The sequence below is a fragment of the Lactuca saligna genome, chromosome 1 (genome assembly GCF_052625555.1).
Source record: "Lactuca saligna cultivar CGN05327 chromosome 1, ASM5262555v1, whole genome shotgun sequence".
Taxonomy (NCBI): domain Eukaryota; kingdom Viridiplantae; phylum Streptophyta; class Magnoliopsida; order Asterales; family Asteraceae; genus Lactuca; species Lactuca saligna.
The window spans coordinates 42,537,240-42,556,572 of NC_136417.1; positions in this window are offsets into that span (position 1 = coordinate 42,537,240).

A 19,333-nucleotide genomic window follows, 5' to 3' on the forward strand; every position below is an offset into this window, starting at 1 on the left:
GAGGGATGAATACGATCATCGAAATACTCCACCATGACGATCTTGATAGACCCAAACATCTTTGGTAACTGAGCCCGAACTATCACAGCCACCTCATCATGCAGGATCTCCCGGATCCTGGCGTCCATCTCGTATGGCCCCATTGGGTCGATAGTCTCGGGCACTGTGGGTGCCTCCTGTCCACCGTCTCCTGATCTAGACCCGGATCCAGTCACAAATCGTTAAGTAACCACCATGCTAAAAAAATATACCAGGAAGATATCAGATATTCCATATAACAATCCGGGAACCAACCCCCAACAAAACCCTATGGGTTGTGACTTCGTTGCTACGCATTTGGGTCCTATGATTTCAGTAGTACGGGCCCATACTACCTTCCACACCTACCCATATTTGTCTCAAGTATCATCACAACACCCTAAAATTATACGTAAGCATGGCATGCACTCAATCCTCACTCCTATAGGAAGGTTAAATGTCTCATAACTGGTGGACTCATTCCAACAACTCATCCATGAAACTTCCACCAACCCTTAAGCACTCGTGTATGGTAACCATACATAATACTGAACCCAATAGACTTTCGAATACTCAGTCCTACTCTAAGCCCACAACCAGAAAATGAATGGGAAATAAAGCTAAATAAAACATTCTCAGGCTATAAGATCTTAATTATAAACGGTCGGGATGCATACGCTATCATCTATAGTTATGATGTCAATTTCATATATGGAAAAACCCTAGGCTATCAAGCATCGTATAATCAGGAAATTCTATCATACAATTTCTGAAGACCCCTAGCCTAGTACTAGCATGTTGTTCTAACATATCACAGAAATCTAATAATCCATAAGGTATTTTGGGGTGTATTCGCGAGCTCCGACTGATCGTACACTTGCATCCTCCTTAATTATTTTGAAAACATTTTAAGAAAATCGTTTTAAAATCTTATCCTCAGTTTGAGACTGGAGACATGCTAGTGTTTCCTCCAATTCACTCAAACCAAGGCTCTGATACCAACTTGTAACATCCATAAAAATCATTCCAATTTTAAACTTTTTAAAACATTTAGAAACCAATAGTTATTATTAATTTGTTATCAAAATAGTTCTACATCAGTGTATCCCAATACACAACGTCATAAAAAGTGAGGGGCTATACAATCACGCCTTTGCCTTACCGCGATCATCCGAGTTACCAGAAACCAAAACTGAAACTGGAAGCCCGAAGCTTAGCGAGTTCCCTTAAAATACCAATGCCATAAAACATATCAATAACATATAAGCGAACAATATGCATAATGAGCCTATAGCCTGACTGGACCGCCTCACATGCCTTCAGCCTATCTGGACCGCTCTCTAAGCCTTCGATAGGTCTGGACCGCCTCGCAGGGCCTACAGCCTATCCGGACTACTCATCGGGCCTTCGGCCTGACTGAACCCCTTTGCAGGGTATTTAGTTATCCAGACCGCCATGGGTATGTTAGCCTTCAGAACAAAGCAAGATCGCCTCAACCCAACCCCCAATCAAACAAACATGTACACATAAATATCATACGCTAGCATTTATAACAATCTAACCGATCTAACAGATCACTAATCATAGCAACATCTTATAACCAAGATACAGACCTAACCGGTCACTAACATAGCATCATCCTATATACAAGGATATCGACCTAACCAGGTCACTAAGCATATCACCATACTAACTATCAGGATGTAAATCAATAAGCATATCATGCAATAAACTAGATACAAATCCGTAAAGGGCCGGCATTGACACCTTCGACCCTGTTAGTATAGTGCAGACAACTCACCTCGCAAGTAGTGCTGAAATGAACTGAAAGTCTCTGATCGTTGTCTCACCGAAAATCCTGAACTATCCAAATAATAAATACTAAGTCAATACATGGGATATCAATCTTGACTAAGGGTCCACATAATCCATTTTGTCTTTTCTCTTTATTGGGCCAAGGCCCAAATGCCAAATCCATGATCTTAAAACCCCATATATCCAAGGCCCATTAATGGACCAATTTTCCTAATTGGGCCTTAATCTAGGATCCATTATCAAAACTTGCCCAAAACTCAATTATTCCAAGAATCCAGCAAGTCCCAAGTCCAATTAGTCCAAAGGCAGCCCAAACCTCGAAGCCCAATTCGTCAAAAGTCCAACAGAGAGCGTACGCGGGGGTACTCCTCTGGTACACTGGATGTACTTCCGTTTTGCATTGACCACCGTCGAGGTGGTTAACTCAATAGGTTGGGCATACAGAAACTACGCGGGACGTACGTGATTTTTACCAAAACTCTAATAAGTGCTTAATTGCTTAAGCAGTTAAGCCCAAACTTTAGATATATCGACCAAATGTGCCTAAGACTCATAAAGTCTTGAACTTTAAGGCTTTGGACATCCATAAAGTTCTTAATACATGGTCTTAATCCATTAAGACCTTCCAACTCCATGCATGATACACATTTTGCTATTGGGACATCATTTTTATCACTTAGGACCCCTTTTAAGGTTTGAAAGGACAACTTATATCGTTCAAATCATATCATGCACCAACTTGGGACTTTTGGGACAAGAAATGGTTCCATAAATCTAGCATGGCAAGATCTGTATCATACAAGCATAAAGTTTGAAGATTTTTTACCTTCTGGAGTATCTAGGACACAAAGAAACTTTAGATCTTCAAGCTTGTCCTCCTTCTCCAACTTCTTGATGCAACACCTTCTTCTCTAACTACTTAAAGCACACTCTATTAGCTTACACACTCAAGAAAGAGATTAGGGTTTGGGGAAAATGGTTGAAATCTATGGAGGCTAAGGTAAGGGAGGGTTATGAGCTCTTAAGGACGTTTATATAACACTCAAACTGTAAATATTAAGGTTTTCATCTGACGCAAGTATGCTTAGCGTACACAAGTGTACGCCCAGCGTAATAAGGCGCGACTAGTATGCTTAGCGTACCTTATGTACGCTGAGCTTACTAGTCTTGTTCTCAAAGTTGCAACTTTAGCCCTTAGGATCCTCGTGGGTCGACTCTTCTAACCCCAGAGACTACAAATGACAAAATAATAATAGAAGAGAGGATTCAGAAATACTTGCAAAATCTCAGGATGTTACAGTTATATATGACATGCAAAAAATGATTGGAACTGGAGGTGGAGGTCTGATGTGAGAGGTGGATCCGAGACCTAATTCTCGACTTTACTAGCCTTATTGTATCAGACTGTGTTTCGTGAGGGTCCAAATAAATAGGTGTAGGATGAGGATAATGGAATTATGTTTCCGCTGAAGCAAACTGTTCTTCTTATTAGTAATATCACTTTTCCATACAAGACGAATGAAATTAGATGGAATAAGGAATTTCCCATTAAGGTTAATAATGTTAATTGGATAGTGTTGCTTAATCGCCTCCCTACTAGATACAATTTGTTACTGGTGGTTGTCGATGCCAACAAATAAATAAGCCTAAAAATTACGCACTAGATACTATATAATGACAATGTAATCGGATCCATGGTGATTGGTTCAATTTGTGATGCTACAAAATTTTCTTTGCAAAAATACTTGTAATAGGGCAATAAACATAAAAATGGGGTATTTTAATTTTTTGGTTGTTTTAAAGAAACTAAGTTATATTAAAACTTGGAAATTGCAATTAAATTAAAAAAATACTCAAATCAATAAGGAAGAAATGGTTGATATTGGCCTTCACCACATGAATACCTAATTAATTTATCATTAGTTGTTATGATGTAATACTTGTGATTTAGTATATATTAGTTATAATGAGTTAAAAGTTTGAGTCATTTAGACCCTTATTTATATAAATATAAGCTTTATTCAATAAAAAACAAATATACAAAATAAATAAACAAATAAATAATAGATGTAAAAAATAAATGCTTGCATTTAACCGACTTTATAGTTAGATTTAACGGTTTAGGGATGATCCGTGTAATATTGACAATACATAAGGACCAAATTTGTACATTTTTATAAAATTATGCTATAAATGCTTGTTTCGTAAATAAAACTAAAATGCTTTGCCTTCATATGTGACATCCCCAATTTCAATGCCAGAAAAGAACAATTTCCTTTATGCTTTATAATAAAATCAAAGTAACCTTTAAAGAAAAGTATTGCGGAATTTGTTCCCAAAACAAAATATGATAAAGTTTTATCAAAGCATTTCCGAACAAACATATTTTCATTACATTACAAACTTTGGGATGTCATCGTCAATACAGATCAAAAACATAAACAAAACATCATAGGCCACAAAACAAAACTGACCTAAAAAACAACATAGGCCTTATAACATTCTATTTATTTTCTACTGGCCTAAAATCCATAATCTCTCGTCAGATCATCCAACTATACTCTTGCCACTACCTGTAATACAAGAAACTGAGTGGGTCAAGCTGGGGAGCCTGGTGAGCATATAGGGTTTTCAACCCACAATAAATAAGTTTACTAATTTCATCACACCAAACACCCGCTTACTCGTTCTCGTTATCCTCACTTTACGTCCCTAAAGCATCCAATAAAAGGGAGCTAGCCTATGGATCATCATCCGGGTGGACACTACTGCTGAGGGGATTCCTCGATCATAAATGTCTGTAAGGCAACCATGAGGGGGATGGAATACACCGGTGAACACATCATTCACAAACACCTATAGGTTGTGAGTTTGCTAGCGTTCCACTAGACGGTCTAGAAAAGTCTGTGATCGTCATCTATACTCCGCTAGATGAGTGGAACACCATCAACGCTGAGGCCTCTCATCATTTTATTTCATCACACACCAACTATTTTATTTACCCATGTTTTACCCAACATATTTGTAGATATAAAATACATATACAATTCAGATATGAAAAACGAAGTTTAAATCTTTCATACAACATAGATCTCAAAGTATAATATATATATATATATATATATATATATATATATATATATATATGTATGTATGTATATATGTATGTATATACAGTTTTAGATATGAAAGTTTAGATCTGAAGTGAGAAGGTCTAGATCTGAAGGAAAAAGTTTAGATGTGAAAGAAAAAGTTCGAATCTGAAAAGAAAGAAGTATAGATCTTTCACCTAGCATACATCTCAGGTAAACATAATATATATATATATATATATATATATATATATATATATATATATACATAACACGTAATTTATATAAAATACTTCATATATATATGTTTAAGATGAAACTAACTATACACTCACTTGATAAGGTGGTGATTCAGATAGTGCTTCGCTTCTTAAAATAATATCCTTTGACGAAATCGGAAGGTTTGCTTGAAAATCGGTATCTGCGGGGGCAGAGTTTCTAAACCAAAAAACTCTTTTTCTCGGAGCCTTCGGGCGCTCCGGGGCTTTATTCTAGTGCTAGGGAGGTTTCCTAGGCTTCGGGCTGGTTTACGGAGGCTAGAGAGAGAGAGAGAGAGAGAGAGTAGAGAGAGAAAGAAAGGTGTAAAAGTGTGAGAAATAAGGATACACCTCGCACCCTTTTATAGGCGATGAAGTCCCCGGTATGCTAGGTGTACTCTTCAGAGTACGCGGGGCGTAGTGGACACGCGTCAGTCGTCGGTTGAGGCTTCGTGGCTCATTTTGGACCGTAGAAGGCAAGAGACCGTGGGGCGTACCAACTTTGTATGCGGGCGTACAAAATTCACAGATTTCGCATACGAGTTTGAAGGTACGTTGGGCGTACCCCTCGCATCCAACTTGCATTTTTCATCCCAACTTGAAAAATTCACAAATTTCGCATACGAGTTCCGTTTTCGATGTTCTTTATATCCACGTGTAGGTGGGACCGTACTCTACAAGTTTCGCTTAGACTTCGTCGGCTAATTTTGAATTTATTTTTAAAGTTATATTTTTTATAGACCGGGACAGGAAAAGTTCGTTAAAAATTCATAACTTCTTCATCCGACGTCCGCTTTCATCTGTCTTTTTACCGTTGAGCTACTATTAATGAGATCTCTGATTCTCGTTTAGGCTGTGTTGACTAAAAATCGCTCAATCTAAAATTCGAACTCCAGGCTGCACACTACTATGTCAAATCTTAGAAAATTTAGAACTTCCTCATATGAAGTCAGATTTCGACGTTCTTTTTATGCACGCTCTCGGTTTAATATATGCTACAACTTTCGTTTAGATCAATAAGGGTAAAAAGCACTTTATCCTAAACTCGCATTTTACTTCACGCAATATCGTGTCGGTTTTGTCGTGAAACATCGACAGACCATAACTTCTTCGTTATAACTCGGATTTTGCTGTTCTTTATATGTCCAGAATCCTTGTCACGACCACTACAACTTCCTTTATAGATATCGGACTTATCTAATATTTTATTTTTTACTCTTATTTTCATTCTTAATTTATTATCATACATACTTATAAAGCTAACATTTTTTCTCGAATCTCATGCATTTGAAACCCCCATTATTTTTTCCTTTCACCACATTCATTTGAAACTCCCATGACTTTACAATTTCTTTATAGTAATCATTATAATTTGGTAGTTAGGTTAAATAAATATCAAATCTAAAGTGTATTCATATATAAACTAAATTTTAATATTAAAATAATATATTTGATTCTACTTATAAAATTATGTTTTTTAACTCCTAACATATTATACTTAATTTATTAGTTTTAATATATTGTTGGATATAAATCATTATCATTTTAAAGGTATAACTTTTGAACAATTTGTATAAAATACTTAAATTATTAATTGAAATATAACATTATAGGCTCAACTTAAATATAAAGTTTATTTAACTTAAAGAACCCAAAGATTATTTTATAAATAGTTAAAAATGATAAATTGTAGCGTCTTTCTAATAATGATTGTAAGTTGGTTAATAAGGTTAAATAAATATCAAACCTAAAGTGTAATCATAAATAGACTAAATTTCAATTTTAAAATAATATATTTACTTCTATTTATAAAGTTATGTCTTTAAATTTTAACATATTATACTTAATTTATTAGATTTAAAATGTTGTTGTATGTAAACCATTATCAGTTTAAACCTACAATTTTTTAACTGCTTGGACAAAATAATTAAATTGTTAATTTAAATATAACATTACAGTGTCCACTTAAATATAAATTTCAGTTCCACTAAAAAAACCAAATAATATTTTGTAAATAGTTAAAAGTGAAATTATAGTGATAAATACAAAAAACTAAATTGTAATATCAGTTTAACTAAAATATTTCCTAAATATATTTATATAATCGTTAAAATATTTCAAATAAGTAGCTTAAAATAACTTATAATAACAATAGTTAAAAATAACTCTATATAAATGATTATATTGTTACCTTTCAAATCAAAAAATAATGTTTGATGTTTTAAATAATTATAATGATAGAAATTAAAACATTAAGCAAATATATTTTAAAAATTTAGTAAAAAATAACAACTATAAATAATATTAAACCGTATATAATATTTAATTTTATTGATGTGTAACTCGCGAGTAAAAGTCATTCAAACGATTGAGATTATAACGTTATAATAGATTTATATATTATCATATAATTCAAAATAGTCAATATATTATATCAAATTAATATACGAATTATTATATCAAATTTAACAACAACGTTAGTGTTATATATATATATATATATATATATATATATATATATATATATATATATATATATATATATATATATTTGTAAAGACTTCAACTATATAGATGTTTCTGCGCATTACAATGTCAACTTAAATATAAATTTCAATTCAATTTAAAAAAACTAAAGAATATTTTGTAAATAGTTAAAAGTGATAAATTGTAGTGATAAAAGCAAAAACTAAATTGTAATTTCAATTTAACTAAAATATTTGTTAAATACATTTTTATAATCGTTAAAAATTTTCAAATAAGTAGCTTAAAATAACTTACAATAACAATAGTTAAAAATAACTCTATATAAATGATTATATTGTTAGCTTTAAAATAAAAAAACAATGTTTGGTGTTTTAAATAATTATAATGATAGAAATTAAAATATTAAGCAAATATATTTTAAAAAATTAATTAACAATAAAAACAACTATAAATAACATCAAATCATATATTATATTTAATTTTATTTATGTGTAACTCGCGGGTAGAAGTCATTCAAACAATTGAGATTATGAAGTTATAATAAATATATATTATCATATAATTCAAAATAATCAATCTATTATATCACTTTAGTATATACAAATTATTATATCAAATTTAACAACACCGTTATTGTTATATTCAAAAAATAATATATTTGTAAAGACTTCAACTATATAAGTGTTTCTGCGCAATGCGCGGGCATTCGCCTAGTATCATTATAAACAAGTATAAAATCATATAAAATCATGTAATTCACATAACATTCAAGTAATTCATCTTTATTACTTTAAAATATGTTATAATGGTTGACGTTGACTATTATATCATTGAATTAATATTTAGCCTCGAAACATGAACGTTATATTATATCTTGCATTAAAAAATTTTCTTCTATTCAAATTCAAAAAAAAATTAGCATATGAAAGACCACAAATTTTTTGGAACTCCCAAATATCTCAACTAACGATGTAAAGGCATGTAAAAAAAAAATACACCATCAAGTTCACTCGCCCAATTGAAAAAGATATACTCTCTAATAAATGAAGGTTTTTTTACCACTTGTCATCCTCTCATTCAATTTGCCAAATGTTATTCTTTGGTTATTTTGAATTATTTTTTTTCCACATGTCATTTTATGAGTTTTTCTATTTTATTAAATTACACATATTATTTTAATATAATAGTTGCAATAAATGTAGTAATAAATGGATATTAATTTCACTAATAAATTTATTTTTTAATTTCAAAATTCCTAAAATCAAAGCTTATTAGTTTCTTTTCTTTATTTAAATTATTTTTTAATTTAAAAAATATAAAACATTTCTATTATAATAAATCATTATTTTTCTTATTTTCTTATAAATTCAAAGTTCACAAATATTTTAACCTTTATATTTAACTTTTTTTTCAAAAAAAATTAAATCATGTAATACATAGGTCTCACAACTAGTGTCATAACAAACAGAGTGAATTACCAAACTTAAATATTTCACAACAAAAATAAGTTGGCAATTAAAGATAACGATTGTACAGAATTTGGTGTAATTACGTGTCCTATTATTAGAATCGCCTCCTTTCTTGAGACGTTTTTTTTTCTTAACAATAAAGCTAGAACCACAATACTTGGTGTATTTACTCTTAATATGGATGTCCTATCTCAGTCATCGGAAAGAAAGCGTAATAAATACATACAAGAGTAAATATGGGATCTATCTATACATAATACAAATTGTTGGTGATTTTAGTGTTATTAATATACTTTGGTGTAACTATTAATAATAATGAGATGGGTCGAACTCCATTTACTAACCGAGGTTGGAGGTGCAGGGTACACATTCGGAGTGATAAATGTGAACTCAAAAAAACGGAGGTCCGATGGCAGCATTTCTGGATGCAGGTTTCCAAGGGGTTGCAGCCCCTTGGCGGGGTCTAGGGCAGCACTCCTAGCGGAGTCTAAGGGGCAGAGCCCCTAAATGTAGTGTCTAAGGCCTGAGAACTAAACATATTTTTGTATCAAGTGAGACTCAAGCCATGCAACTTCCCGCCAAAAACCCACTGATGACATCATGACGATGTAGGTATCGGTGGTGTCCAATAACTATCATGTTTTGGCAACATTTTTGGTTTAGCCGATTTTAACCACTTTTCCCTCAAGTATACATCAGATGTGGATGTTCCAGAAAAGGGTTGAACATTCATATACTCAAAATTATATCATACTTTCTCTATCTCTTATGAATACATCAAGTAAGGTATTCTGTATTTGCAGTTCAAATTAGGCATGTAATTCAGATTGGTTTATTCTTGGATTATCCCACTTCTAAATTCGTGTACCGCAGACTATGGGGACGAATTACAGATTTCAGAAAGTGTTTGTTAAACACAATCCTGAATACATCCAAGTTTATATTTATTGTTATTCTATCCCCTTATTTTATAACACAAACTGGGTCATGTAATGATATATTGGGCTATACAACAATACTCTATCTAATATGTCTTCGTAATTAGAATGGGAGATGGTAAATTGAAGCTCAAACTAGACCGAAAGTCGATGAAGAGTAATAAAGGTAGTCCCTTGGTGAAAATGTAAATATATTGAAACCTATAAAGGACATTAAGAACTCGAAGCTACCCAGTAGCAACTTTATCCTACACAAAGTGAATATATATCTCTATATGTTTCGTCTATTAGTGTTGGACGTGATTGGCCGGTAGATACTAACATTGTCACAATAGATAATGATGGCCTTTGAAAGAGGATAATAAAGCTCGTGAAGTAGGTTCTGAAGCCAACATGTTTATGCAACTACGTTAGCTACACATCTATATTCATCCTCGACACTGAAACAAGAAATTGTGGCTTGTCTCATAGATAACTAGTAGAGAATGTTATCGCCAAGATAAATATAGTAGCCACTAGTACATCTGCAAGAGGCAGGGCACCCCCTAATCGGTATTAGAAAAAGCTATTAAGTTGGATGTGGTCGATGAATGTATATGAAAGCCATAGTCATGTGTTTCATAAAGATAACACAAAATACGTTTGAGAGCATGATGGTGAGGCTCTCGAGGGTCATGTATGTAAATACATATTTACTGAGTTGAAAAGTCTTTGGTCGACTGAATGTTAAATCCTACAGGCCTCCGACAAGGTTGCAATATAGATGTAACATCCCAAAATTGCCAGATAAAAAATTTCATTTCAAACATCCAATAGTCATGTCAAAACAACCAAAAGTGTATCATAATGAAAATAATATCAGAGTACAAATCCCAAAATCACATAATGCGGAAAAACACAGGCAGATGTGGTGCGATCAAGTCGAGCCCTTCCCTTTCAAGTTGGAAGTACCTAAAACACAAACTAAAACCATAAGCACAAATCTTAGCGAGCTCCCCCAAAATACCCAATACCATATGCACATAACAGTCAAAGCATAACTGGGTCTATTTCAACCACTTCGGTCTCTATCAACCGGTATTGGGTCTATTTCAACCCCTTCATTCTCTTTTAACCGGTATTGGGTATATCTCAACCTCTTCGGTCTCTTTCAACCGGTATTGGGTATTTTTCAACCCCTTCGGTATCTTTCAACTGATATTAGGTATATTTTAACCCCTTTGGTCTCTTTCAACCGGTATCGGGTCTATTTTACCCCTACAGCTAACACATAATCATAAGAGTAAGAGTCACATATACACGCAATAAGGAAATTGTCATGAAGACAATTATCATCCTACCAACATAGTCTAGTGGGTTGACATTGGTGCCTTCGACCCACGAGTAAAGCGAAGGAAACTCACCTTAATCTGAAGATATCAAATCACACTCAGGATGTGGAATTTTGAAGTTCTCCCACTAAATCACAGATAAGAGAACCCTAATTAGCAATTTGGTCATTAACCCTACCCGAGAGTCTAAATCCCAAACCCCAACTTCCAGAGTAAAAAGATGCTTAATCCTTCCCTAATTGGGCCTAATAATGACCCAAGCCCAAACCAAAGAACCTTATGGCCCAACATAGGCCAACGAGTTACAAGATGGCCTAAGGCCCATAAATCATCCAATACCATAAAAAGGTCTAAGGCCCAAACTCAACAAAGCAATAGCCCAACTACACCCAATCCTAAAACTCCAAAAGCCCACAGATGGTAGTACGCGCAACGTACCTCGATCGTATTCCGGATGTACGTGGTTGATCTAGAATTGGGGTGTTGGCCCAGAACGTGCAACATACTCAGGAGTATGCCCGACATACTGGTCAAACAACCAACTCCACTCCAAATGACTTAATTCATTAAGCTTGTGTTGTACAAACATCAAGTCAACATCAAAACAAGGCCTTGAACATAAAGTCGAAGACTTTAAGCTGTGTATGGCTTAAAAAGGTCAAATCCTAGAATTTATCATACTAACTTCATGACCCTCAACCCTTGCATGGTTTAGCTTAAACCATCAAGACTCCATTTTTATGCACAAGGGTCATAAAAAACACTAGGATCTATCATCACAATCTTCTGGAGTAGCTTATACTCTCAAGAAACCTCCTAAGGGACCAAAATAAAACAAAAACTCTAGCTTTCTATAACTAAGAGATGAATCATCAAGGTACTTGTATTTCAGTCAGGTATCACCACCAGTCTCTCAATGTAATTCAAGAGCTCATCCACCCGAATGTACTCCAAAGGAATCACTGCAAAATCATCAACCAGACACTTCCGTAACTGAGAGACATGAAAAGTGTTGTGTGAATCTGACCGAGCTCCTCTGGCAGATCCAAATGATATGCCACCCTGCCCACCCGGGATACCACCCTGAAAGGTCTAATATTCATGGGTCCCAACTTACCCCGCTTCCTGAATCGGTTGACACCTTTCCAATGTTGGCGTAATAACTGTTGTTTTATGAAAATTCCACCAACAGAAGATACGTATCCCAACTACTACAAAAATATAGAACACATGCCCACAACATATCCTCCAAAGTATGGATAGTCCGCTCACTCTAACCATTAGTTAGCGGGTGGAAAGTCGTGCTGAAATGCAGACGATTATCTAACTCCTCGTGGAATCTCCTCCAAAACTTGGATGTAAACTGAACATCCCTATCAGAGACCACAAAAACTAGCACCCCATGATGTGCCACAACCTCTCGAATGTAGATATCTGCCAACTTCTCCGTAGAGATAATCTGCTGAATCGGGATAAAATGCGCGCTTGTTGTCAACCGATCCATGATGATCCATATCGAATCCACTCCGTGCGCATTCTGAGACAATTTGGTGATAAATTCCATCATAATCTCTTCCCATTTCCAAACAAGAATATCCAACGGCTCCATTTTTACGTGGAGGCACTGATGCTTGGCCTTGAATTTCCTGCAAGTCAAGAACATCTCCACATACCATGCCACATCTAGCTTCATACATAGCCACCAATAATTAGGCTAGAGATCTCTATACATTTTTGTCGCTCTTGGGTGAATAGAGAATCTCGACTTTTATGCCTCATCCATCAAAACCTGCCGTGCACCACTATAGTATAGAACCCACACCCTCCGATGAAGGGTCAATAACCCCCGACTATCATATTTGAAGGAAGCCACCTTACCCACTATGCACAACCCTCAACTCTAAATCGTGCGTAGGATAACTCTCCTCATATGGTTTCAACTTCCTCGAGACATAAGCAATCACATAACCCCACTGCATAAAAAATGCACCCAAGCTTAGGATCGAAGCATCATAATATACCACAAAATCCTCAACACCCTCTGGAAGGGTCAGAATCGGCGCCTCATGTAATCTCTATCTTAGGGTCAAAAAAGTTGCTTGCTGCTCAAACCCCCAACGAAACACGATGGTCTTCTTTATCAACCTGGTCAAAGGAACCACAATCTTAGAGAAATCCTAAATGAATCTCCGATAATAACTTTCCAATCAAAGGAAACCCCGAATCTCAGATGGAGACCTCGGGACTTCCCATCTCATCACCGCCTTAACCTTGGCCAGATTGACTAGAATACCGTTCCGGTTGACAAGGTGCCCCAGAAACTACACCTCATGCAACCAGGACTCACACTTGGAGAAATTCGCATATAATCTTTCCCTCCTCAGAGTCTCTAATACCTCCCTTATATGCTCCTCATGTTGCTCCTCGATCTTGGAATAGACCAGGATGAGATCCATGGATGTGGCTGGAGAATTGGTAAGCCCAAAGGACATCACTATGAGCTCGTAATGACCATAACAAGTCCTAAAGACCGTCTCTACCTATCCTCCTCTCTGACCCTCATCTGGTGATAACCCGAACACAAATCAATCTTGGAAAACCAAGATGCGCCCTAAAGTGGATCAAATAAATCATTGATTCTCGGAAGTGGGTATTAGTTCTTCACTATTAGCTTATTTAGCTCATGGTAGTCAACACACATCTGGCGCGTCCCATCATTTTTCTTCATAAATAAGATCGGTGCTCCCCATAGTGAACCACTCGACTAAATAAATCCCTTGTCTAGCAGCTGCTAAAGCTGCATAGACAACTCCTACATCTCTAGAGGTGCTAACCGATAAGGTGCTTTGGCTATCGGAGCCGCACCTAGAACCAAGTCAAACCAAAACTCCACCTGCCTCTCCGGAGGCACTCCAAACAAGTCCTCCAGAAATACACTCGGGTATTGTCGAACAATCGGTACATCATTTATGGTCACCTCACCCTTATCCCGAGTATCTATCACATAGGCCACAAACCCAGAACATCTCTGCTGAAGATAAAGCCTGGCCCTGACTGCCAAACAGAGAGTCGACGAACGCTAAGCATCCTCACTGTGAATCCTAAAATCGTACTAAAATTTTTCATTTAAAAATACAGCCTAAAATATCATTGTCTATAAATCATAAATCAGAGTTTCCCAGCAAATCAATTAAATCAAATCAAGGAAGATGTGTCCGATTATGCCCTCGTAGTGCCCCGATCATCTAGAGTGCATAAACTAAAACCATAATCCCAACCCTTCGTGAGATTCCCCAAGAGACCACACACAATAGATAAATATACATATATAATGCATGTTGGGCCCACAACCTTCCAGTTGGATTGCCATAACACTGGGTCCACAAGCTCCCGATTGGATTACCCTGGCCCATAATCTCCCAGTTGGATTGCCCTGGCTCGTAATCTCCCGAATGGATTGCCCCGGTCTGTTTTTCTACCACACAAAACAATAACCTCAACACACATGAACATATGTTGACATATATATATATATATATATATATATATATATATATATATATATATATATATATATATATACACACACACACACACACCCCTATAATATAGTATAGATCTAACAGGTTACTATAACATATCAATATCCTTCAAACAAAGATACCTAATCTATCGGGATGACATTGGTGCCTCCGAGCCCCAAGTATAATGAGGAAGAACTCAACTTACTATCAGATAAGGGATCATATATTCCTCCATTCTACATATCTTATGGACTGAGACATGGATTATAATCATTCTCTCTACCCATCTGTTGTTTCCCAATTTCTGATTTTAGACAAACAACTAATTAAACAAATCAAATCAGTCCAGGCTTTGCCAAGCGCTTAGGGTTGTCATCACTAAATCATCGAGGGGATCACAGCCATCCCTTTTATCCCTCTAAGGGTAAAAGTAATGGATAAACTTTGACTCATATGCTTTCTCTATCTACTCATCAAATCACACACAACAATATGTTTTATAACACCAAGTTACTGGTGCGTTTACATATTATCAATGTGCAATCGACTTGTAAACTGCAACTCATATCTCTCCATTTCAAGAATATAAGATATTATCGTCTCACAATCACTCGTGATAAAATCCATGAAGTGATTAGATGAGCGTGGGTTTAATCAAATACTCGAATCTTATTCCAGGAGTACTCATGAACACTGCAGCAAACTTGTGCTAAGTTTAAAACACCTAGACAATCTACAGTCAGATTCATGACAGTCTTGCCTCAATACCTATTTCCAAAGTATGATCGATTGTGGATAGTTTGAATAATCTTATTATTCTGGAAGTCAAAACATGCAAAGTGAAACACAAGAATAACCGAATCTAATATGGTCTTAGAAATTGTGAATATAAATAAAAGACCTTTTATTTAATCACCATATTGATTGCACATGATTCATTGTATAATGTTTCGGCTAAACAACTTAATACTTGAATTAAAACAATAGTTATTCCATGCTCCAAGCATGCATACTATGTTTGCCTATGATGCTTTCTTTTGAAATAGATCAATTGAAAACATTTCAATGATGCTCATTTCAAAATTCTGAATCTTTATCCCCAATTTAAGAATACCAAATTCTTGCTACCATTAGAATGTGTTAAGTTCTAACCTCTATGCAATGATCCTTTTGTAATGTCAATGCACCAAAGTCACAGAGACTTGGACAATGAAATTACAAAGTATTCCACTAGAGATTGACAACAAAACAATTCCATGGAAGCGAAGTCTCAGATTCAAAGTACATTTCTTTAAACATCCTTCTTGCATAAAAGTTTATAACTTTCACACATATTCTTAATATATACAACTCCCAATGTGGAAATATTTCCACATTTGCCATGTGACAATTCATTATTAATAAAATCTTATCTATTCATAATAATGTCAATATGGTCAATCCATTACAACACTTCCAATTGCCCATAAGCAACCAGTCTTTGGCGAACCTTAGATTGTTCTTAGCAATTGTTTAACAACTTTAGTCATATCCGATTTTGGTCCTTTTTCCGTCTTAATGCCCTAGGCATTTGGAAATTTCAGTATACATAAATATTATAGCATATGCAATCGATCCTATACCCGAAGCATATGGGATACGGTTCATAATGTCTTACATAAAGACATGATACTTTACCAGTCTCTTGTTATAATATTTCCATATATAGAGTTTCCTTATGTTGAACCATTCCAACATAACATTCATATATATCCTTGACTAAATTTGATTAAAATCTCACAATCTAAGATTTTAGATTTGAAATGAAGTATGAGTTCCGCTCCTTTAACTATAGCAAAACAACTTTTCAGACTCTGCAATTTTGCGAATTGAAACTTTTTTTTTCTATAATTAACATTGCTAACTTGCAACACTTACCATAATGATTATGCTCCCGCTAGCATAAAAATTATTTCTATAATAACATAACACTTATGCTCCCACTAGCTTTGACATGTACCTACAAATAAGCTGGACTTCTAGAAATCAATACTTGTTGACTTTCTTACCAAAGTTCAGATTTCTGATACAAGATGCTTCAATAAGACTTTATCTAGGCTTCTCAAACTCATACACCTTTCTTTAGATAGCTCACATGTATGTCTAAACAATTTCAGAACTTACAGTAATAAGTACCGAATGTTTTAGACCTTTTGCCATTTCTTACAATTTAAACTATGAAGAGGGATGTCGTAATCTTAATCAAATTTGAGAATGCAAATATCACAAATGCTATCTCATTAAAATCTACTTAGTGAAAGCACTTCCTCATAATCATTTTCATGAATTGGAGAGAAACCTTATGACACTTAGATTTATGGTGTATGTGTTCCTATCCATGTGAATTTGTCATAACCATAAACAAAAGACAAGGTTAGTGATAAATCCAAACTCATATGGACTGAACTTGTTCAATCTTAATTTCTTGCCACCTGGCAGCTTAAGGGCCTACCATTGCTTCCAAGTTGTTATTCAAACAATTGAGCACTCATAGAACTCACATGTATAGTCAAATTTAACTAGAATGAGCACAGAAACAAGAATATGTCAACACGATAGGTTAAAAAACTCAAGTCATGGGCTAGTGATCTAACAATAGAGTTAGTCTTGATCAGTTCTTGAAACTTTTCAAGATCTTTAAGACTTCCACTGACCTATTGACATATAAGATTCTCTTTTCAAGAATCATCTGTTGACAAACAAATATTCAAGAGTTAGTGCGGTTTCTTATCGAGACAAACACTTCACACAATTGGTATTAGTTGGTCTTTGTATTATGCAAGACATCACAACTTACCAATTTCAAATGTACAAGAGTAAGAAACATTTTACTCTACATTTGATAAGTGTTATAAACCTTTCTTAAGATTATCTCACTTAAGGCTCGATCTTGGAGTACGACTCTAAGACTTGATTTCGGAACGAAGTATGACTCTTCTTGATTTAACCTTTTCAACTATTCACGATTCCTCTTCTTAGACATATAAGTGCACTAAGATGTCCTTAGAGGATAAATTGTGATATGGCTCCATAATCAATAAGATGATCATAAAATACGATACTCAAGTACTCTCCATTCCATTCAAATTAGACAAACTTTTATCTTTCTGCCTAATTTGATTCTTCTTATTCGTTCTACCACACATTGAAACTTTTCCAAAGATTCAAAATTACACTTAATTTTGTAAGTATAACCATGTTTACTAAACTTTTAGTAAATCACAACGAATAGTCTTATTGTTCTTTGTGGTAGACCTGACCAACGCACAACCAAGTGTACCCGATCCCCTAGTCCTTCACTTGACTCACATATACATGTGAACAAGGAACTAGTCCTAATTTCCCAAAGACAGAGGTTCTCATTCATCACACAACACAAGTTGCATGATTCAAAGGTTCTATCCAATAGAAACTTGGGCGATGAGAATCTTTCCTTATTTGGTAAATTATGACACTACCAAAAACAAAAGAATCAAATCCATTTTATAATATTTCTAACAATAGAAATATACAAACATCAATTTTCACAAACGTCATTGCAAGGAAAAATATAAAACAAGATAAAATCAATTTTTTATTTATAAAATGGGGAAAAAACGTTTCCTTACAATGTAATTACAAATGAAAACTATGTTCCAAAATATTTCTAAGCAATCTATCATAACTCTTAAGCAGCAACTCAAATATATGATCATCGAGCCATGCGATTGAAATCCATCACTTCGCGATCAGACTCAGCCTACTCTTTCTTTAAGCTTCCTTTCTCTTCTTCGATCCTATAAAACATCAAAATGTAATTACATTACATCATGTATTAAGAATATCCAAATAGGAACTTAATAGAGTTAGATAGTGGACTTACCTAAAGTAGAGTCAAAAACTTTAACTTTACCATCCCTGTGGTCCTTCAGGTAGATATGACAACTTCACAATCAATGTAACTTCTCTTGTCAATAGAAGCAAACAGACTCTTTCGGAATCGTACATGGTACAATCTCAGACTTAGCATTTATCTTTACCATTTGATCAAATGACTTGACCATGGCCAATCCCTTTCCATTGGGAAGAGAAAGCTTTTCTGGACATCCAATGTTTTCATTGTCAGTGTCCATGGAAGTTTGGGAAGTAGATCTTCCAATTAAATTTGCTTTACTAGTGCACCAAATCATTGCTGATTCAGCAGCAACAAGAAAATATGTTAGATCAATAAGGGTCATGTTGTGATCCCCCATATAGTAGTGCTTAAAGAACCCGCTATATGACTTAGGAAGTGATTGAAAAACCAAGTCAACAGCCAACTTCCTTGAAACAATTACACCCAACATTCCTAGCCTGTCAATGTGTGACTTCATCTCCAAGACAT